The sequence below is a fragment of the Kogia breviceps genome, chromosome 7 (genome assembly GCF_026419965.1).
Source record: "Kogia breviceps isolate mKogBre1 chromosome 7, mKogBre1 haplotype 1, whole genome shotgun sequence".
Taxonomy (NCBI): domain Eukaryota; kingdom Metazoa; phylum Chordata; class Mammalia; order Artiodactyla; family Physeteridae; genus Kogia; species Kogia breviceps.
The window spans coordinates 20,831,271-20,853,671 of NC_081316.1; the positions used below are offsets into that span (position 1 = coordinate 20,831,271).

Consider the following 22,401-nt stretch of genomic DNA (forward strand, 5'->3'; position numbering starts at 1 on the left):
AACTGCCATGGATTGTGTGAGTGGGGACATGAGCCCTGGAGGAAGAGCAGGGGTGAAGGAGCTCCGGAAAGAGCATTAAGGCCTCATTGCTGCTTCGATACCTGCTGCAGACTGGGCAGGCCCTTGTGAGGAGGATGGACCCCAGCCAGGGTCCTGCACCTGACAGGCCCTGGTGCAATCCCCCCTTGCTTATTCATTCACTTATTTATTCGTCAAACATTCACAGAGCGGCCATGATGGGCTCTGTGCGGATTAAACGCTGAAGATAATGCTGAACAAAAAGACCTATTTCTGCCTTCACTGGCCTTGGGATCGAAGGAGACAGCTCTGTAACCCTTCACCATAGACAAACACCCAGTTATACATTAAGAACAAGAGGGGAGATGGGTTCTCTGTGGACCAGTCTGAGGCTTAGAAATTGGCCACTCCGAAGGAGGGACGTAAGTCGGTCCCAGCCTGGGGAAGGGGAGAGGGTCAGGAGAGAGCTTGACGTATTTAAAATGATACCAAGGGAGTATATGAGGAGTGACAGTGACTTCATCAGAGCCACTGCTCAGGGTCAATACTAGCTTTGTGACCCTGGGCCCGACTTAACCTCTCAAGCCTCAGGTTGATTATATATAAAACAGGAGTGATAATGTTCTTATGTCAGAAGCTGCCGTGATGTAAGGATTAGTGAAGTGATGTTTATAAAGCACTTAGCACAGTGCCTGGCTACGGGTGAGTACTATTATGATTTTAAGAATATTCTTTAGTCCAAATATGTGTGCAGGGCTAGTGAGTTTTCTCCTCGCCGAAATGGGAGTGCCGGGGCTCCTTTGGAACACAGTGCCCAGGGAGTGTTGCCGATGAGATCAGGACCTCTGAGAGAGCAGGGGTGGTCCCTGCCCAGCTCCTCCTGGTCCCCTGGGGCTCGCGCAGTGCCTGGTGTGAGCACTCATACCTCCTTCCTGGAAGAATGGACACACGGGGCAAGGGGGCACCCTCTCCTGCACCTGCCTGCAGGGTACTGCACTGGATCTTATAGGTCCCTTCAGCTCCTATAGCCTAGACCCTACACACATCCATGCTGGTGGAACCCACGGGAGTTTCAGACTGGGGCTGCCCTTTGCCCTTCTTAGCTCAGGGGTGTGTGTGTGTGTGTGTGTGTGTGTGTGTGTGTGTGTGTGTGTGTGTGTGTGTGTGTGTGTGTGTGTGTGTGTGTGTGTGTGTGTGTGTGTGTGTGTGTGTGTGTGTGTGTGTGTGTGTGTGTGTGTGTGTATGGGCTGGCCCAGTCTAGACTGTGTGTGTGTGTGTGGGGGGGGGTCTGGCCCAGTCTAGACTGGGTGGGGGCTTTAACAAACCCCATTTCCCATCAAGGGAGCCTGAGGCTGTGAAGGTCAACTTATCCCACCCTCCCCCAGAGCTCTCGCAAAGATTCCCATTCTTTGTGTGCACTCACCCCAGCCCCAAGAGCAGTCCTGTACATGGGGGTGAGCAGGGAGCTTCAAGATGACTAGGAGTCACAGAGCTGGGGAGAGAGACAGAGAGAAGAGAGACAGAGCTGGGTGGGCTGGAGAGGAGACAGGAAGATCCTGGGAGAAAGTGAGGCCCTCTCTCTGGGGAGCATTCAAGACAGGAATGCCCTCCTCCCAGCCCACAGGATGGCCCCAGGGCTCCCAGGCCCCTCCTTGGGGGCTCCCTGAACTCTTGCGTCTATCCTATAGGGAGCAAACTTGCTTTCTTCTGTCCCACTCTCTATCAAACATAAATGATGTAAAAAGGACGTCTTTCCCCCTGAATCCTGTGAGCATTCAGAAATAGAGCTGTTGTACAAGAATTCTTCCACAAGAAGGAAATCCTGCCGTCTGTGACAACACAGATGAATGTGGGGGACAGTGAAATAAGCCAGACACAGAAGGACAAATACTGTATGATATCACTTATATGAAGAATCTAAAATAGTCAAGCGCAGAGCAGCAGAGAGCTGAATGGCGGTTGCCAGGGGCAGGGGGAGGAGGCAGCTTGGAGGAATTTGTCAAAGGGCACGAAGTTTCAGTTCTGCAGGGTGAATGAGTCCTAGAGAGCTACTGTCCAGTGTAGGGCCTGGAGTCAACAACACTGCATTGTGTGCTTCAGAAGTTGCTCAGAGGGCAGATCTGATGCTAAGTGTTCTTAGGAAATAATAATATACATGATAAAGAGGCTGTGAAGAAACTTTTGGAGGTGATGGGTATGTTTATGGCCTAGATTGTGGTGATGGTCTCATAGGTATATACTTATCTCCAAATTCATCACGTTGTATACATGAATTAGGTACAGATTTTGTATGTCAATCGTGACTCAATAAAGTGGTTGGAAAAAAGAAAATTAAGAACAAAACGAAATTTTTTTTCCACAGGAGCTTTTTTTTTTTTCTTTGAGCATATATTTTAAAATAGTCACATCCTTAATGAAATCTTCCACAGTCTCTTTGTGAAGCCAAAATTCCACTGATCTGACAAGGCTGGCATAATAAAAGAACACATACTGATTTCATCTATGATAGTCAGTGCAAAAAAAGGGAAGCTATTAGTAACCAGGGTCCTTCAGCTGTAAAAATAACCAATGTAAATAGGGTCACACCAAAAATGCAAAGATACATGCAGCAACCTGGATGAATCTTCAGAGAACTGTGTTGAGTGAAAAGAGCCAGTTTCAAAAGGTCCCATACTGTACGGTTCCATTTATAGAGCATTCTTGTAAAGACAAAATTAAAGCAATGCAGAACTGATTAGTGGTTGCCAGGGGCTAAGGACAAGGTGAAATGGGAGAGAAGGGAGTGTGGCTATGAAAGGGGGGCTACATGAGGTACCCTGGGGTGACAGAAGCTCCCCTGTGTCAGTGTCTGTGTCCTAGCAGTGATCTGGTCCTACAGTTTGCAAAGTGTTACCACTGGGGCAGACTGGGTGAAGGCTACATGGGATCTCTCTATTATTTCTCACAGCTAGCTGCATGTGAATCTACAGTCATCTCAAAATGAAAAATTCATGAAAAAAATCACGATCGCCAAATTAAAAAAAAACAGTAGTCTTCCTAAAAATACCCAAGAATGAATTTTAAGATACAGAAAATCTATATGAACAGAGGGCTAAAAAATACTGAGGGACATTACAACTGATTTGAACACATGGATAAATCTCTCCTATTTTTGGCTAGAAAGTAAAAAATACTTGTAAGAAAGATAATTCTAAATTAATCTAAATTGACTGCAGCTTCAATAGAAACTACTGGCAGAATATGGAGGGACACACACACACACACACACACACTTTTTTTTAAATCAGGCAAGCTGAGTCTAAAATTTATGTGAAAAAAAAATGAGCATGTAATGCAAGTCCTGCACAATTCTGAAAAAGCATCTGGAGCTCTTTGGTGCAGCCTGTCCCTCTGTGTTCCAGAAAAGCACCAGGTTTTAAAGATTACCCATTGTCCTAAATAGTCTAATGAGGGTGCAACTGCAGTTTTTTCTGAAGGTGATTCTACTCATTCAAACTCCCTTCTCCATCGACGTTGTCAGGCACATACCATGATAAAGATGAACTGAATGACTCATCTTGAGGTAGGGACATGCATTTAACCAATACTGTATGACCTTACTATATGTCAGCACCATTCTATGTACTTCACATTAGTCATTCATTTAATCCTCCCAGTAACCCTCTGCGGAAGGCACTCTTTCTTATTATCCCCATTTTACAGATGGGGAAACTGAAACTGAGGTTAAATAACTCACTCAAGGTCCAGCAGGTAGGAGGGGTGCAGTTAGGATCTGAACTTGCACTACAGCTCTAGAATCTGCTCTTAACCACTACTTTTTTGTTTACAAGTCAGTAAAGGAGAGCACCAAGCAGGAGGTCCGGGGACAGAAGCAGCATTCCTCTGGGCTAGTTTCATAAGGATGAGGCTGGAAAAGCCACATTGGTACAGGTGGTCTAGATTAGATAAGGAAACTGAGTCACCACTGTCCAAGTCATGATGTGAAACCATTTTGACCTGCACTGGTTGTAACAGCACTCCAACTATAACACTTTACAGTGTCAAGTTATTTTCCTTTCCGGTGGTTGGCCTGGGGAGGGGAGGGACTGGCTACATGTTACAGATTTTTCTTATTGCCATTCTTTTCCTTTTTGAATTAGGCTTATTTACTTTCTTGAGTTACTGAATTCAGTTTTCATAAGATGCCCTGAAACTGTGATCATACATGAGTAGGAAATGGCCCCCAGGGTCAGACCCGAGACCCCGGTGCATCCCTTGTCTGGATTCTGCCGTGTGAGTGAGCCCGGAAGAAACAAGTGCTCCTGTTCCCTGACCGCATTAGCTGCCAAGGCGAGGACTCAGTCCCAACACTCCAGGCTTCCCGTCCAACTCGAGAGCTAATCCTGTGTCTAGAGTGTTTTGGTCTGAGGCCATGCCATGGATTCCCTGGTTGACTGTACTGTGTGAAATGCAGCTTCCTCTTACGAGTAAGAGAGATGGGGGAAACCTGCTATACTCACAAGTACATCATAAAGTTCAAAAGTCAAATAACTGAGGCTGGCCCATCACCAGGCCCATCAGCCATCCATAAGACAATCTAGAAATGGACACAGATTAAATGAGAGTTTGAAATATGATAAAGGTAACAGCTTAAGTCAGTGGAAAGAAGATGATGTATTCAAATAAATAGTGTTGGGGTAACTAGTTAGACACATAGAAAATAAATTGAATTTAATGACTCCTTATGTCCAAATCTAGAGGGAGCACTATTTAAATGTAAAAAGATGAAGGATGCCCACTCCCATCACTTCTCTTCAACATAGTTTTGGAATTTCCTAGCCACAGCAATCGGAGAAGAAAAAGAAATAAAAGGAATCCAAATTGTAAAAGAAGTAGAACTGTCACTGTTTGCAGATGTCATGATGCTATATGTAGAAAATGCTAAAGATGCTGCCAGAAAACTACTAGAGCTCATCAGTGAATTCAGTAGTCGCTGGATACAAAATTAACTTACAGAAATCTGTTGCATTTCTATACACTCACAACGAAATATTAGAAAGAGAAATTAAGGAAACAATCCCATTTACCATCGCATCGAAAAGAATAAAATACTTAGGGATAAACCTACCTAAGGAGACAAAAGACCTTTACTCCAAAAACTGTAAGATGCTGTTGAAAGAAATTGAGGTTGACCCAAACAGATGGAAAGATACACTGTGTTCTTGGATTGGAAGAATCAGTAGTGTTAAAAATGACTGTACTACCTAAGGCAATTTACAGATTCAGTGCAATCCCTTTCACATTACCAATGACGTTTTTCACAGAACTAGAACAAAAAATTTTAAAATTTGTATGGAAACACAAAAGACCCTGAAAAGACAAAACGATCTTGAGAAGGAAGAGCAGAGCTGGAGGAATCATGCTCCCTGACTTCAGACTGCACCACAAAGCTACAGTAATCAGAACAGCACGGCACGGGCACAGAAACAGACATATAGATCAATGGAACAGGATAGAGGGCGCAGAAATAAACCCCCGCTCTTATGGTCAATTAATCTACAATAAAGGAGGCAAGAATATACAATAAAGAAAAGACAGTCTCTTCAATAAATGGTGCTGGGAAAACTGGACAGCTACAGGTAAAAGAATGAAATTAGAACATTCTTGAACACCATATACAAAAATAAACTCAAAGTGGATTAAACACCTAAATGTAAGACTGGATACTATAAAACTCCTAGAGGAAAACATAGGCAGAACACTCTTTGACATAAATAACAGCAATATTATTTTGGATCTGTCTCATAGAGTAATGGAAATAAAAACAAAAATAAACAAACGGGATCTAATTAAACTTAAAAGCTTTTGCACAACAAAGGAAATCATAAACAAAATGAAAAGGCAACCTATGGACTGAGAGGAAATATTTGTAAATGATGCTACCGACAAGGGATTAATTTCCAAAATACACAAACAACTTACACAGCTTAATATCAAAAAAACCCCAACCCAATCAAAAATCAGGCAGAAGACTAGATAGACATTTCTCCGAAGAAGACATACAGATGGCCAGCAGGCACATGAAAAGATGCTCAGTATCACTAATTATTAGAGAAATGCAGTCAAAACTACAGTGAGGTATCGCCTCACGCCAGTCAGGATGGCCATCATTAAAAAGTCTATAAATAATAAATGAGGGTCTGGAGAAAAAGGAACCCTCCTACACTGTTGGTGGGAATGTCAAATTGGTGCAGCTGCTATGGAGACCAGTATGGAGGTAACTTATAAAAGTAAAAATAGAGTTAACCATATGATCCTGCAATCCCACTCCTGGGCATATATCCAGAGAAAACGCTAATTCAAAAAGATACATGCACCCCAATGTTCATAGCAGCACTATTTACAATAGCCAAGACATGGAAGCAACCTAAATGTCCGTCAACAGATGAATGGATAAAGAAGATGTGGTGTGTGTATTATGTATATGTGTACATATATGTACACACACACACATACATACACAATGGAATATTACTCAGCCATAAAAAAGAATGAAATAATGCCATTTGCAGCAACATGGATGGACCTAGAGATTACCATATTAAGTGAAGTAGGTCAGACAAGAGAGACAGATAATCATATTCATATCAACTTATATGTAGAAACTAAAAAAATGTTACAAATGAACTTATTTACACGACAGAAATAGACTCAGAGACATAGAACACAAACTTAGTTTACCAAAGGGGATAGTGGGGTGGGGGAGAGATAAGTTAGAAGTTTGGGATTAACATACACACTACTATATATAAAATAGGTAAACAACAAGGACCTACTGTATAGCCCAGGGAACTATACTCAGTATCTTGTAATAACCTATAAGGGAAAATAACCTGAAGAAGAATATATATATATATGTGTGTGTGTGTGTGTGTATGCATGTAGATATGTGTGTGTGTGTATAACTGAATCACTTTGCTTTACACTTGAAACTAACACAACATGTAAATTAACCATACTTCAATTAAAAATATTTTTTAATGTGAAAAATAAAACAAAGATGACAGAAGAAAACATGGGAGAATTTATTAAAACAATCTCAGAATGAGGTTTGTTTCCAAAATTTTTCCAAATTTTAAGACAAGGACCTCAAATCACAAAAGACTGCCAGAGTTGACTGTGTCAAAATTTAAAAATTCTGAAGTCCAGCAGGAAAAAATGGACCAAAAATTTGAACAGTTTATGAAAAGAAAATACAACTGGCTCCTGAAACACAGAAACAAACTCAACTTTTAATAAAATATAAGAAATGCAAAACAAAAACCAAAAACCCCCAACACACTCAAATTTAAAAATCCTGTCCCCCCCCCGCCAAAAAAAATCCTGCCAGCAGAAAACTACAGAAGCTGAAAGACTGAAGAAAAATTGGGATAAAATATTTTCAACATCTAAGACAGAGTTCCTATAAATCAGTAAGAAGAGGTATTAAAAAAATTAAGGGTATAGAGAAATGGTTCACAAAAAAGAAAAAACAAACGTGTTTACTTATTTGAAGAGATAAAAGCCTCATTTACAATAAAAGAAATGTAAATTAACACTTCAGTATACCATTTCTTCCTCAATCAAATTAATAAAAGCTGTGACCACTCACTTGTTGGTGAAAGTGTGGGGGAATGGGCCTGTCTGTGCAATTTTCATAGTAGCATAAATGGGTACCAGCCTTTATTATTTGGTAGTATCTATCAAAACATGTACAAGCATGTTAACCTTGCTGGAAATGGGGGAAAAAATGGGCCTCTTTTAAGTGAATGCACTTAAAATGGAGACCAAAATTTCATGAAAAATAGACTTGATTGGGAAGTTACCTTGAGAAGTAGTAATAATAGTTTTGAAAACAAGATTATCCTATATAAATATAAGTTGTTATAATCGTAGATACCTACTCATTTTAGGAAAAAAGTGAATTGAGAGAGGTTCTGGTGTCATGTTTATAAAACATGCTGTGATACCACAGTAGGGCATCTTTCACTTCATAATGGACTTTGGCAGCACTTTCACACAGAGGATCATTTCTGTAGAAGGTAGGGCTTCATGGCTTCACTAAGTGCCTACCCTTAATCTTTTATTATTTCATCTGCTTTTATTATTTCTTTTTTGAAATGCTTATCTAGGTATCAGCCTTGATTTTCTCTTCAGTTGATAACTGGTTTAACTCTGCCTAATCTCCTAATCTCTGTTAGAGATTCTTCAATTTCACTTCCCTTAACTTCATGAAATCTCTTATCTTGACAAGATTTACAGTTCTTCTTCATAAGTGATTTACTTTACATTGTCCTTATTTGATAAGAGACAGCCTAGAAGGAGACTCAGTCAACAGAGATAGAGCAGGGATAAGATGGGTGGGGAGAAACAATAGTGTTCAGTGGGGAGGGATGTTTCAGAGGGACTAATTTCATAATTGGGCAGTTCATTAGTGAATATTTGAATGGTTAATGGCTGTCTTTAGCTGCCCTATACATCCATCAATAGGGGACTTGTTCCATACATTATGGCACAGTGAAATGCTCTGCAGCTGTTAATAAAAAGGAGAAGCACTAGATGTCTTAATATAGATCCATCTCCAGAACACACAGGCATCTTCCCTTTGAACAGTGCACACTGGGGCCGCCGCGTGCTTACCAAGAAATGAGAGAGCTTGCTTACGGAAAGCTAAAGGTTTCCTTACAGCATGATGCCTGCGGAGACAGGTCCCCGCACTTCCCGCCCAGACCATCAAGCAAGTAACTGTTGGCCATCTCCTGCCAGCTGCGGTCAAGTCGGTGTTGCCCTTGAAAATGCTCATGGCCTTAATCAGGCTTTAATGAGCAGCCCATCTCTGCATCCTTTGATGGAAGGCTCTCTGATTAACAGCCAGCATGATATTCTTCAGTCTTCTTACGGGCCTCCCACCCCACCACCTATGCCTTTTTCAGGCAGCTGGGTCCTCATGTTCACCAGGAACAGGACCCATGCCAGAAAGACTAGAGCTGCCATGAGCACAGCCTCATTTGGGGCAAGCCCAGCCCAGTAGACTGAGAGCAGAGACCACGCTCTCTCAAGGATCCTGGAAGCTAACCACGAGAAAGCAGCACTCCAGCTACAGTGCACTGCGCTGTCACCTGTTCGTGTGTGCGTGCACAGATATCACTGCAAAAGAAAAATGCCCCTGACGTGTACTGCCCTATGATGAACCAGATGAGCTTGTCTGGGCAGCTCAAAAAGAAGTCCGGCATACCTATATATTAAGTCAAAAAGGCACACTGCAGATAAATATATATGTTACCACTTGGGTAAAAAGGAGGTATATTATAGATACATGTTTGCCCCTATAACACACTCTGAAAAAATACAACAGGAAACTGTTAAAAGTGGTAACCTTTGGGGAAGGAAACTTAGGAATTCAGGGCTGGGGTGGGGACAGCCTGATGTTTCACCATATTCCCTTTGTACACTGAATGTGTTTTACCATGTGCGTATAAAACTACTTTATTATTATTATTTTTTAAGCACAACATTTTAATAGGGAAAGAACGGTGTACTGCAGCTCATGCAGATGTTCTGCCAGGCTGTGAATGAGCAGCCCTCCGCTGCAGGGCTGGGGTGGGCGGTGAGGGGCAGCTCCCGCGGCACAGCAGTGTGGGCTCTGGTTCATGTCACTCCAAGGAGCAGGGGCTGCTCCGGCACAAAGAGGTTTTTGACAGGGAGAGGCAGAGCTGGAGTGAGAGCAGGCCCTGGGCAGGCTCCCAGGGAGCCCCTCCGCCCCCCGCCCCCCCTCGATGGGAAGGGGTGCCCTCCACCCATCTGCAGATCAACAAGGCTCTCCTAGGAAATGAAATGTTACATATGTTTTGTCATTACAGAATTTTGAGAGGAGTGATTTTTAAAGAAGTGAACCGTGTACGGCATGTTCTGACTGCTGTCTCACTAAATTAAGTTTCTATGTAAGTTTTTTCCATTTTCAGGTAATCTCTGATTTTGATTAATGCAACAGTGACAACATTTAATACATTGTTCTGTTGATTTGCCTAATGTCTGTTAATTTAAATATTTTCCAATGCATATTCACATTTTCAACTCTTTTAAACTATAACTTAGACCCCATTTCACGTTCATGCTTTATATTGCCGAGACTCTGCTTTGGGGAGGAGCAAATTGTCTTCCCTTCTGAAATGGCACTGCTTGGGAACTAGTTGGGTCCGGGTATTCTGGGGAAGTGACACAGTGTTGACCTAGGAGGGGGTCCTGATCTCTCCCCATAGGGAGAAGGAACAGAGAGGAAGTTGAGGCTGGCGACCCTCTTGAGACATGCCCACACCCACCCTCTCCAAGGGCTCTGCCCTGGACATCCACCTGGGCGTGGGGAGGCCTGGATACACCGTTGGCAGAGAAGCTGGGCGGGAAGAAGCCGGCCCAGCGCCCGCCACTGTAAGAGGAAACGAAGAGAGACAGCTCCAGTCAGCCCCAGAAGCGAGGCCTGGAAAAACTGCAGCTGGAGCTAGCACAAAGGACTTTTCAGACCCTGCAGCCAAGGTGCCCAGTGAGCTTTTTTTTTTTTTTTTTTTTTTTTTCAAACAGCTATTAGGGCGACAAGCCTTTCCAAAGGCCAGCAGTTGGCGAGGGTTTCCAGGAAGCTGGTCTGGCACCAGGCTGGGATTGGAGCAACTTTAACGAGTTAACTTCAGAAGGAAGGAATCATCAGGAAAGGTTTAAGGTTCAACAAACTTTTTGAATTATTTTGCAAAAAGTTTTGGCTTTTAAATTCAAAGGCATGTTTTGCCGTGACAGTTTTAAGCCAGAGCCTGTTTCAAAGGCAGTGCGGCCCGCACGTTTCTGATTCATTCACTCCAGGTATTTGTCTTAACTCCTCTGGATGAGCCTTGCAAGTGCCATCCAGTGCCGGGAAATACTGGGGTCACCTTACACGTCTCATCAAACATTGCTCCACCCACGTGCCTCTCCCTCCGCCAGCCCCATGGCCATGCGTGCACACGCGCGCGCACACACGCGCACACCTTCCCCAAGCAGGAAGCTGCTCTTTGCCAAGAGCGAATGGAATTCAGATTTCCAGAGGGTGTCCTTGGCCTCCAGCTCCACAGCCACACGCTGAAGAAAGGTCCTAGTGTGTGTGGTGGGGACTGAGAGAGAGGGGCCTCCATCTCTGCTCACGTCTATCTCGGCCCCAAGAAAAACCCACAACTGGCTGCACTCTGCTCAGCCACACCCGGCCTCGGTCACATTCCTTCCCTTCCTGAGCCCACACTGGGTGGCCCCAGCAAACCAGCCTCCACAGCTTCCTCCCCGCCAGCGGGGAGACCTAGGCCGGGCCCTTGTGGGGCAACCAGCAATTCCAAATGAGGCGCCCGCAGCCCGGGTCTGAAGCGGTGGGAAACCACTGAGGGGCCCTTGGGGCCCCGCGCTCACCTACGCGGGGGAGGACAGCGCTCCTTCTCCCTTCAGCACACTGTGGGGCCGGCCCTCTTCCTATCCAGCCTCTGCTCTGCTAGCTGTGGAGCTGGTGGGCCTGCTGCAAAGGCTGATGCCGCCCTTTCCCACCACAGGGTCCCTGCGTACATACCAGCAAGAAGGAACCCCTCTCCCCCATCCAGTCTGAGCCTCCCAAGCCCTGAGGTCAGCATCCTCAGGAGTTAAACATTTACAGGCAGAGCCCAACACCAACCCCAGTAAATGAGACAAGTCCGTGATCAGCCTGGCATGGTGGGCTGGCTGGTCACGCTCAGCTTCTCTTTGGCCTGAGTCATTGGGACCTTGCACCTGTGTGGCCAGGTGGCAACAGGCGGAGAGAGTGATATTTCTGCAGGTCACCAGAGCGAATGAGGGCTGTGATGGGCAGGAGCTTTTATGGCGTTTTAGGGGCTCAGCGCAGAGGGAGGCCTGGCACCCGGGCAGAACGAGGCTGCCAGGGCCTGGTGCCCCGGCAGAGTGTCCACTGCTAAGCAAAGGCCGAGCTCCACTCCCCTGCGACAGCGCCCTTTGTTCGCTCACGGAACTACTTTCACAGGCCCCGGGCTCCTCATGGCCCGCATCTCTGCCTGGAGCAAGGGCTGCAGCTTTGCAGCCTGGGCCTGGAGTCTCAGGTCGGCCTCCGGCCTTGCTCAGGGCTACTCTGACCCGCCTGCCGGGGCTGGGAAAGGCAGCACCCTTGTCTTGATCATGCCCACTCGGGTCTCCTGGATAAGTACTCGGAGGTAGCCCGAGACCAGCTTCCCCGTCCTTTCCGACCCCACGTCTCAGTGCTTCTGTAGTGCCTCAGCTCCACCAGCCTCTCTTTCCAGGCAGGGACGGCCGCAGAATTAACTGGGGGACACTGTTTCCCGTCCCCCACGTGTGCGAGGGGCAGGAAGCTAAGGAGCAGGGCACGGCCAAGCCGAAGGCCATGTGCTGCCCACCTAGCGGTCGGGTGACTGGGGCATGGTGCTGAGGAAAGTGCCCCAGCCATCCCCTGGGACTGGGGTCACTTGGCCCAGGTGATGAAGGGGACTGGCTGGGCCTGGCCTGGGGTGGCCCCACTAGAGCAGACAGGTCCCTCTGGGGCAGCAGAAGAGCGCAGGGTTCAGGGTTCAGGGCTGAGGGCCTAGCCCTGGCTCTGCCAGCAGCTGAGCAAGGTCCTCTCGTCTTTGGTCTCAGGGCTCCTGTTTCCCAGTCTTTCCATCTCCTGGCATCTGAAGGGATGCTTCCCCCACCCTGAACCCAGGCCATGTGGTCTGAAGAGTCCACTTCCCAGTGCATGAGACAGGCAGGTGGGGGGCGGGCGGGCCCGTGAGCACAGAGCTTTCAGGCACAGCTGCAGACTGGGGGGTCACTGGGAGAGCATCTCAAGTGAGGCCCTTAGAGCCACTGGGGATGGTCCCCACCCCCTGCCGCTGCACACACACCGGCCCGAGCTCAGTCAGGCTGGGAGCCAGTTTTCCTGAGCATTGCTCCACCCAAGGCTGCCCCATCTTACGACCCTGGCCTTGCAGCCAGGCCCCCACGAGCTCCCACCTGGAGCCCACACACCCAGCTGGGGGGTTCGTGCGGCAGTTCAAAAAGAAGAGCAGAAAAAAAGCACTCAAGTGTTTCAAACTGGAAGAGATTCAATTTAATTTAACAAATCTGGATATGAACCTAAAGAAAACATTGAAAAACAAGCCCACCTACAAAAGGCCCAAGAGAGGAGATTAAGTAGGAAAAGAAAGGTCCCCTTCGGCCTGAGGACAGCTGCCCAATCCCGGCCAGGGAGTGGAAGACACTGGGCCCCAGTGCAGACCGAGCAGGGCCAGGAGGACTAGCCCAGAATGTGCTCAAGGACTTTCAGCTAAAGGTCCCAATGTGACCTTGCCCTGGACTTTATACCCCAGATACAGAGATCAGCTAACTGAGGAGTTAAGCAGAGGACCAGCGGCTGGCTGCCTGCTGTCGCCCACCTCCTCTTCAGGGGCCTGGCTCGCTGAGGGCAGTAGTCTTAGGCCCATAACTGTGTGTGTGCGTATGTGTGTGTGTGTGTGTCTCTCTCTGAGGGCAGTAGTCTTAGGCCCATAACTGTGTGTGTGTGTGTGTGTGTGTGTGTGTGTGTGTGTGTGTAGCTCTGTGCTCTGAACTGCCTTACCTACCCGCCCCCTCCCCATTTCCCAAATATCTTCTATCAGGTAGAGTCAAAATTACCTTTGAAAATTCCTTGATTTCCCCTAAAAAAAATTCCTTTCTCAGAGCTTTATGTATCCCCTCCTAAGCTGCTCTTATGCCAGCTGAAATGGGCGAACTCGTGTGTGAACCCCTCGGGTACACCTGCTCTTCTCCAGGCACTCCTGGTGCCATCTTCAACATGAGCCTCTGGGGCCACTGCCAGGTCAAGAGGTTACTTATTGAGAAGATCAAAGCAACAGTAGGGTCACGGCTGGAGGTGTGGGGATGCCGTGGACACCAGGGATGCCAAACTCTGAGGCTAGACCTGGCCTCCTAGTTCCCTCTGTCTCCACCTGGTCTTCCTCTTCCTCTTCCCTCCACGAGGACTCTCGGATGGCACCCAGCATGCCCCTGGCCAACCAAGCCCGACAGACTTATAGCCAGACCTCGGACCACTAGCCAGTCATGGCTAAGGATGTGCATCTAAGGTGTGGCCCCTGCCTAGGACACCTGCATTGTCCCAAGAGGGCTGGTCAATCTTAAAGAATGAACGCTAGAGGGGGCGCTCTGGGGTAGCATGAGAAGCCACAGAGCTGGGTCTGCCACTGTACCCTGGGGGGCCAGGTCAGCGCTGCCCGGGAGTAGTCTGCAGGCCTGCGCGCCCCTCGCCCTCCCCGCACGGCGGTACCAGGTCCATGGTGTACAAAGAGACCGAACGCGAAGAATTCTCACTGGAGAAGATGGTCACAGAGTCACCCAGCTAGCGCACAGACTATCTCTGCACGGACTGTTCTCTCCTGCATGGAGGGCCATAGAAACACTTCGGGGGCACAGACCCAAACCAGAGGCCAGGCCTCTTTGCCTCTGCTGGCTTGTCACCTCCCCACCCTCTGCTTACCAGCCCTCAGGGTGGTGCCAGTCCAGCCTCCCCGTCACAGACTGGGGCTCCCCTAAAGATAGTGTGTCTGGGAACAAGCCCTGGCTCTGCTGCTACCTCACGGGTGACGCCGGCAAGACCCAGTCCTGTGAATCGGTGGACTGACTGACGAACCGCTTGCAGGGCCCTACCGAGGACTCGGCCAGCAGCAGCGCCCCTCCCACCCCCGGCACGAGACCTACACACGGCAGGGGCTCAGTCGATTCTTCCAGAGGCTCACCCTCTCCTAAGCACCTGAAAGCCACCACGTCTATGAATGCCGCTGCTGCAGTCGGGCTGTGCAGCCTGCGAGTTGCTCAGAGCCCTAGAGATAGCGCGCTTCCCTTCCATGCCAAGCACAGCACCAGGGGAAGGCGGCGTTTGTGGCCTGCCCTGGTCCTCACGCTGCTTGAAGATGGGTGCCATCCTTGGCAGGTGAGCCCGACTGTGATGAGAACAGAGGGCAGAGGCATGTCGGGGTGCCTGTGACCACCGTGGGGCCTGGTCCTCTGCATTCCCCCCAAGAGTAGAACAGTGGGCGTCAGGTTTCTCCCTGCACCTCCACAGGGGCCAGAACAGCTCGTGAGTCCCTCTCCCAGGGACGAGAGGCTGTGGATTGTGGATCTGCATCTTTCCTCTGCCTCTAGCCCATCCTGGGGCCCGGGGCTTTTGGGCCTCCAGGTATATCTTGTTAAATAAGGACGACACCTAACAGTGGCGCGCTGTGACCTCATCTGTGTCCCACGGAAGCTTGTGACCTGGTGGTTTCAGAAGCTCTCAGGCCAAGTAAGGGATGTGCCCATGGGGCCTCTCATCATAAGGTGACATTTTACACTATCTGCTGTTTAGCAGGCACTTTCCTGAATCAGGTACGCAGCCGGATGCCTGACCCCATCTCCTCAAAAGCTAACACCAGCACCATGAGACACATCCCTCATGTCTACAAGAGGACACTGAGGCTCAGGGAGGTGAGGTGACCGCCCTGGCACCCCATGGGCAGGATAAAATGAGCCAGGCTAGCCAGAGTCCCCTGGGAGGCAGTGTCCCCAGGCTTGGTGAACCCATAACCAACACCAGCTAACAAGGAATAAATCTCAGACAACGGGTGCATGATCACTGCACTGAAAACTACCGGACACGGTAGGAGAAATGAAAGAAGACCTCAATAAATGAGGGACACGTCGAGACCACAGTCCCAAAGGCTCAACATAGTAAAGATGTTTATTCTCCCCATATTCATCTAGAGGGCCGCCGTACCTATTAGAAGTTTTCTGTGGAAACTGGCACATGGATGGAGAGACAGGTGCCACACAAAGACAGCCCAGCGAGGCAGAAGAACTGGCTGGGGCCTGCGTGGTCCGCCGTCCAAGGCTGGTATCAAACTATAGCGATGATGAAACATGTATGGCCCTGGCAACAAAGAAGAACTGAAAGCTGATTAACGGAAGCGAATAGGGTCCACAAGCAGAGCCACATGTGGACGGTGAGCCGGTTTATCACGTTGCTGATACGGGAGGGCAGTGGAGAAAGGACGGTCTTTTCAGTAAAGGGTGCTGAGTCAAGCTGGATATCCAAATGGGGGAAAACTGTACCCTGACCTCAGCCTCGCCCTGCATGCAAAAATTGATTCCAGGCGGACTGTAGATCTCCATGTGAAAGGTGAACTATTAAAGCTTTAGGAAAAAACAATATCTTTATGACCTTGGAGTAGTCAGAGTTTCTTAAATAGGACACAAATAGCACTCTCCAGAAAGGAAATGTTTGATTAACTGGATCACCTTAAAATTAAGACCTTCTATTCATCAAAAGACACCTTAAGAGAGGAAAACAGCAACCTGCAGAGGGACAGGTGTTGTGTACACATATATATTCCAAATAATCTGGCCGATGACTCATGTCCAGGGTCAAGACAGAACTCCTACAAATCAAAAGCAGAGATAACCCAATAGAAAGTGGGCAGCCAACATGGGCATTTTACAAAGGACGATATCCAACTAAATAATAATCACGTAGAAAGGGGCTCCACTGTATTAGCCATTGGCTTACTGCAAATTCAAATCACAATTTGATGCCACCAGACACCAGTATGGCTAAAAAGGAAATAATGGACAATGCCAAGTGTTAGGATATAGAGCAGCCAGAATGCCCCGATGCCACTAGTGGGAGTGGAAATGGTATATGCCTGCTTTGGGAAACTGTTAGTCAGTGTTTACTAAAAGTCAACAAGCTCATCCAGTGACCTGGCAACTCCGCACCTACGCATATACTCACCAGAAAGCAGCCCATATGTTCATCAGAGACTAGACAGAATATTCTTAGCAATAATGATAAAAACCCTGCCTTGGAAATTGTCCAAGTGGCCATCCAAGGAGAATGGATAAACAAAGCGTAGGCCGTTCACACCGCGGGGTGCCAGCCGGCGAGCAAGGAGGGAGGCGCTGCTCTCCTCAGCCAGACGGCGAGGCTCCCAGGGACTCGGACAAATGGGCGTGTGAATTGTGTGAGTCTATCGATAGAAAGTTCAAGAACGGACAGAGCTGAGTTACCCGTGGGCCTCAGTGACAGGGCACGGGAGCCTAGGGCTTCCTGGGAGGTTCTGCCGCCTCAGCTGGGGGTTGGTTACATGAGTCCCAGGGGCTGAAAATGCACAAAGCACCGCACTTGAGGTCTGCGCACTCATCTGTGTGTACTTGGTCCTTCAACTAAAAAGTCGAAAACAATGTCCTGTATGCAAGGACAACCCTTTCGAAACTTGACTTGAGAGATGGACCACCCAGGCCTGCAGAGGGGCTGGGTCTGCCCCCAAGCACCCTCCACCCCCGGCTCAGGGGACACACACCTCAGGCTTCCTGATCAGGCTGCCTTGGGACTCAAGTCTCCCATTCTAGGTTCAAGCAGAGCGCACCAGAGGGAGCTGTGTGGGACCCCCCCGATGGCGACGAGAAATGTCTCCGCATCAACACCAGTGCGGTTTGTGAAGTCATTTTCCCCAGCCGCTTCTAGGGTGTGGACGTTCTCTCCTTAACATTCTCCGGCGCTACCCGAACCCTAACCCTAACCCGGTCCGCGCTAGCCTTGCTGAGGACCTGCACCACGGAGACTGCTGAGCGGGGCCTGAGAGCGCCTGGGCTGGGGGTCATGGATGGCTTCTGAGGAAGTAAGGAGCCTCCCCGCTCTCCTTTGGGCCTCCCACCCAGACAGCAGGCCCACTCCCCAAAGCAGCAGCCCCAGGAGACTGGCTGCATCCTCCTTACATGCTCAGATGGAGGAAGTGAGGCTCCCAGAGGTTAGGGGGCCTCCGGGGGCCAGCCCGCAGCTGGGCTGGTGCAGGCTGGGAGCCAGATTGAGGGCGTCCGATTCCCAGTCCCGTCTCTTTCCCACTGAGCCACTCCGCCTCGCTTTTAATTTAATTAGGAGAACATTTAATCCCCCCGTGCATTTCAGAGACGGGTTTGCGCCTGGCCGGAGCTGTGAGGCTCTGACAGGGAGCCTGTGACTCATGTAGCTTCACACAGCCCTCCCGGGCGGGCTCCCACGGGGCTTCCTTGGCACCTTGTGCAGACAGAGGTGGTCTGGAGCTCCGAAGAAGAGAGGACACTGGTCTGGAAAGACAAACTAGCCTCATCTGTTCCTGGCAAGCCCCCTCCTTTATCCCCCTGGACACTGGCCCCAGAAAGGCCTCTCTGTCCTTTCCCACCAATGTTTGCAGGGTGAGAAACAGAGCGAGGGGCTTGGGTGCTCGCGGAGGTGCAGTGCCTGGCGCCCCCAGGGTCCATGGGTGTGGGCCGCAGCAGGCCCTGGGTGTCTCTGAAATGTCCCAAGCAAAGCTAGTCCCATCAGTAGAGCTAGTACCCCTGGTCCACGGAGCTGAGTGCAGGACCAAGCCTTGTGACATTTGCCCCCGTTTCCAGAAGGCATGGGGCTGGCCCTGGCCTCGCTGACAAATGCAGATTTCAGGAGACATTAGTAGTGATGTGGATGAAAGCCAGGCCACAGCGGCCTTGCTGGAAAAGAGAAACTTGAACGTTTTGGCGTGAGATTCTGCAGGGTCCAGGAGAAAGTTGAAGACATGGAAATTCTAATTAACGCACACAGGGCTGGTTTTGCTCAAGGATCTCCAGGCTGTCATGTTGCAGGAGGCCTGCAAGTACACGCTCGCTGGGTGTGTGTGCGTGTGTGTGAGTGTGCCTGCTCGTGGTCGCCTGGTGGGTGACCTGGCGCGCCCCAGCCCCGGCCTTGCCCTCGCTCTGCCTTCCTTTCCGGGAAGCCCCTGGCCTTCCTTGTGCCTGTCCTGGTGTACAGGGTGCTAACCGAACTCTTCCCCCTGCAGAGCAGGACAGAGTGGTCGCTAGTTAAAAGAGCTGAATCTCGCCCATCCAAGATGCCACGACGGAAGAGATGGAGGGGCCAGGGACCAGCTCTCCTGGAGGGACCCTTCAGGGAAACCACAGGCTGCTGTGCTCACATAGGGTCTGGCCACTTGAACCACCTGTCTTGGGTGTCCACGTGCAACCAGTGGGGCAGATGTGGATGCCAGGCCAGTCCTGGCTGACTCTGCAGCTGTGGGGAGGACTTCATAGGAATGACTGCAGTCTCCCAAGGCTGCTGAGAGAAAGGGTACCCAGGCCACGCCCACACACAGCCCTGGAGCTCAGAGCCACAGATCCTGATGCTGAGGCCAGTTCTGAGCCAGCCACCCCTGGCCCTGCATGCCAGCACCCATGCTGAGGCGCCCACAGCCCTTGCTTCATCTCCTCCTCAGGAGGCGCTGGCTGGGGGCCCCTGTCTGCCTTGGGGTGGGAGCCATAGTGCTGGAGCTCCCTCCAGCCTGGGGCTTAAGGGGGTGCCAGATAGGGAGAGGCCCAGGGGAGCCACATGTTGCCTGCTCCCCAGGAGCCGAGGATCCTGGGAGACAGGTAGCCAAAAAAGAGTCCCAGGCCCCATACTAGGGCTCAGGGAGCTGGTACAGAGGGCCTCAAGGGCTGGAGGAGGACGCAGCTGCCTGGCCTGTGGACGTGGCTGCCTGGCTTGTGGACGTTTTGGGCCTCCTTGAGAGGAGGATGACTTGAGAGGACCTTGGAAAGATGAGTAGGAATCTCATGGCTGCAGAGGAGTGCCAAGGCTGTTCTAGATGGGACACCGTGTGCAAGGCACAGGGATGCACACAGGGGTGGCCCTCACCTCAGTGGGCAGGAGCCTGGGAACTCACCCCAGCTCCTCCTGGGGAGCAGGGCTCTGCTATGCCCCACTCCCCCAGATGCCTTGTCTCCCGCCTCACACTTGTTCCTTGGAAGCCCTGTGGCAAGACTTGGAGGTCGGCGATTTGGGGGCGGGGGGCACAAATGCAGACGAGCTGCCTTCTGGCCCTGCTGGACCTGGAAGACTATCTGCCTGAAAGGTGTGGGTGAGCCTCTGGCCCGGCCACCCAGATTCGTGTGAGGGCCCTGGAGCTGCTCAGAGGCTTGCCTGTGGGGCTGGAGTGCCCAAAGCTACTGTGTCTCCCCAGCCCACCGCACCCTGGGCCCTGCTCGCTGGCAACCCCCTCGATCGCACCAGGCTGGCTTGCTGACCCCCAGTCCCCTGACCCCTTGCTCCACCGATGGCCAACAGGCCCCGGAAAGAGGAGCTTCGCCCAGCCCCAGGGACCTTCCCGTAATCAAGGCTGCAGTGACCTCACCTCCCTGGGGCCCGGCGGGTGGGGAGAGCTTGAGATGGAAACAAAATGTGTCTTTATTTATGCTTTTAATTTGAATCCTGGAACTGGCCCAACATGGTAATACATTTAACATCAGTAAAATGCTGAAGAAAAATGGATCTGTTTTTCAGTAACTGCCTCCCAGCACTCTGCCTGCTGTGAGACCCCCGCGCACACCCCCATCCCTTACACACACCAGGGCGTGCGCCCCTCTCTTCCCCGCACGGAGTCCGTGGGGCTGAGCTGCCCGCAGGAGCCGAGACGGGTCCCCGAGCGGCTGGAGCCGAGTTTAATTAGGGGCATCAATCACCGGGCAGGCCGTGCGGGAGGCAAAGGAATGTGGCCCCAGCATGGGCACCGAGGCCTGGCCATCCTCCTCCCCGCCCTGCCCTGCCGGCAGTCACAGCCCTAAGCAAGCATGGTGCCCGTCGGTGCCACCTCCTTCCCCAGCCTGTAGCCCTGGGGGCACCTAGGTCTGAGGCCCCAGCATCTCCTTCACTGTGCCTGCATCCCCCCTTCCACACCTGGGCTCCCCTAAGCAGTACTCTGATTGCTGAGGACGCGAGCATGCAGATCCCTTGCTGTCTCAACCGCGACTCTGCCTTGACCACACCACAGTGCCTGGAGGTGGCCTTTCGACTACAGCCTCAGTCTTTTCACTGCCAGCCTTCACTGCAGACCCCTCATCCTAGCACCACGCCTAGGCTCCTTCCCACCTTCCCAGCTGGCTCATCTCCAGGGTCTGTACTGGGAGAGGCCTTCACAGGTTCTGGGGCGAGGACTCTACTGGGTGAGGGCTGCCTAGGCCCAACCGGCGCTGGAGGGGACCACTCCTGCTACAACCAGCGGGCCACGCCATGGGACTGCTGGACCGAGAAGGCCCGCCACAGGCTCTCTGGTTGGTGATGCCCCAGGCCCACAGCAAGCAGAGAGCTTGGGGCCTCTGTCTTGGAGGAGGGAAGACAAGAAATAGCCAGGCTCCTCCGACGATGCAGCTACACTGGCTTGAGTCCCCTCCTGGGGCTCCCTGGGCAGGTGGGTGGCCTCTAGCCTTGGGAAACTTGGTGCACGCAGATGTCAACACACATGGACCTCGCTTCAAAAGGGCGGACTGTGCAAGGCAGCTGTGAGTTTGACTTTGGGCCACCTCGGTCCCCAGTCTCACCACCCTAACTCTGGGCCTCTCTGCAGGGGCCTTGCAGGGCCCAGGGAGCTGGTGAAGACGGACTGCCCCGCTGGATGTATGGTGGGTGATGCCCCTGTCCACCCGGGGGGCAGCTCCTTGCATGTACATTCTGGGGGCCCGGCCACAGCTGAGAGAACGAAGGAGAGTGAGCTCTGACAGGAAGAAAGCGGCGAGGAGGACAGGAAGGGGCAGGCTGAGCAGCCCAGGGGGGCCTGGGTAGTGTCCACCCGCATGCGGGTCATGGTTCCCAGAGGGCCCTTGGCCGTCCTCACTCTGAGCAGGCACTGCCACCTGTGCTGCAGACACCAGCCACAAAACTGCAGCTTTTACCACTTCGGGGTCCTCTGTGTCCCAGATTCGGTACAGGCCTCGGCCAGAGCGGTAAGCTAGCATTCTGCCTTGGGACGCGAACCTGCACCTGCCCGTCACCCCTGGCACCCGCCACTGCTCACACCTCTGCCCTTTGCCCATTTATCAAGTGAACCTATCAGGTCATCTCCAGGATGGGCCCAGAGGTCAGAGCCACATTCCCAGGGGTGGCCTGGAAGCTGGCTCCGGCGCCGAGTCCACGAGGATGAATAACCCTGCTTCACGGTGGCCTGGGTGGCTCCCAGGGAGCCCGAGAATGCTTTCTGTGCATACCCTGCTATCGATGGGGTGCTGTCAACCTCACTGGGGGCCTGTCTGATCATGGTACCGCCTTGAGACAGTCCTACCCTCCTCTCACTCTGGCTCCCTGACTCTGTCAGTCCTCTGGTTACAGAGCAGCCAGGAGGCCCTGCAGTTAGGATCCTGATTCCTCAGTCATCTGCAAGGCAAAGGCCACACCTGGCCGGCAGCAAAGGCAGCCAGCCTGGGGCCTCACTTCCAGAGAGATGCACCTCGTTCAGGACAACCGCGAGACCCTTCGAGAGTCCGGAGAGCCGAACCACGCTTGAGTGACTC

At 50.8% G+C, this 22,401-nt stretch overlaps 1 protein-coding gene and 1 long non-coding RNA gene across 3 annotated transcripts in view; one reads left to right on the top strand and one right to left on the bottom strand.

Annotated features, from left to right (window-relative positions):
• The window catches only part of KCNQ1 (potassium voltage-gated channel subfamily Q member 1), a 344,375-nt gene that overhangs the window by 161,715 nt on the left and 160,259 nt on the right, over positions 1-22,401 (bottom strand). The gene's annotated exons all lie outside the window — the stretch shown is intronic.
• Positions 1-22,401, top strand: part of LOC136794481 (uncharacterized) — a 123,885-nt gene that overhangs the window by 16,948 nt on the left and 84,536 nt on the right. The gene's annotated exons all lie outside the window — the stretch shown is intronic.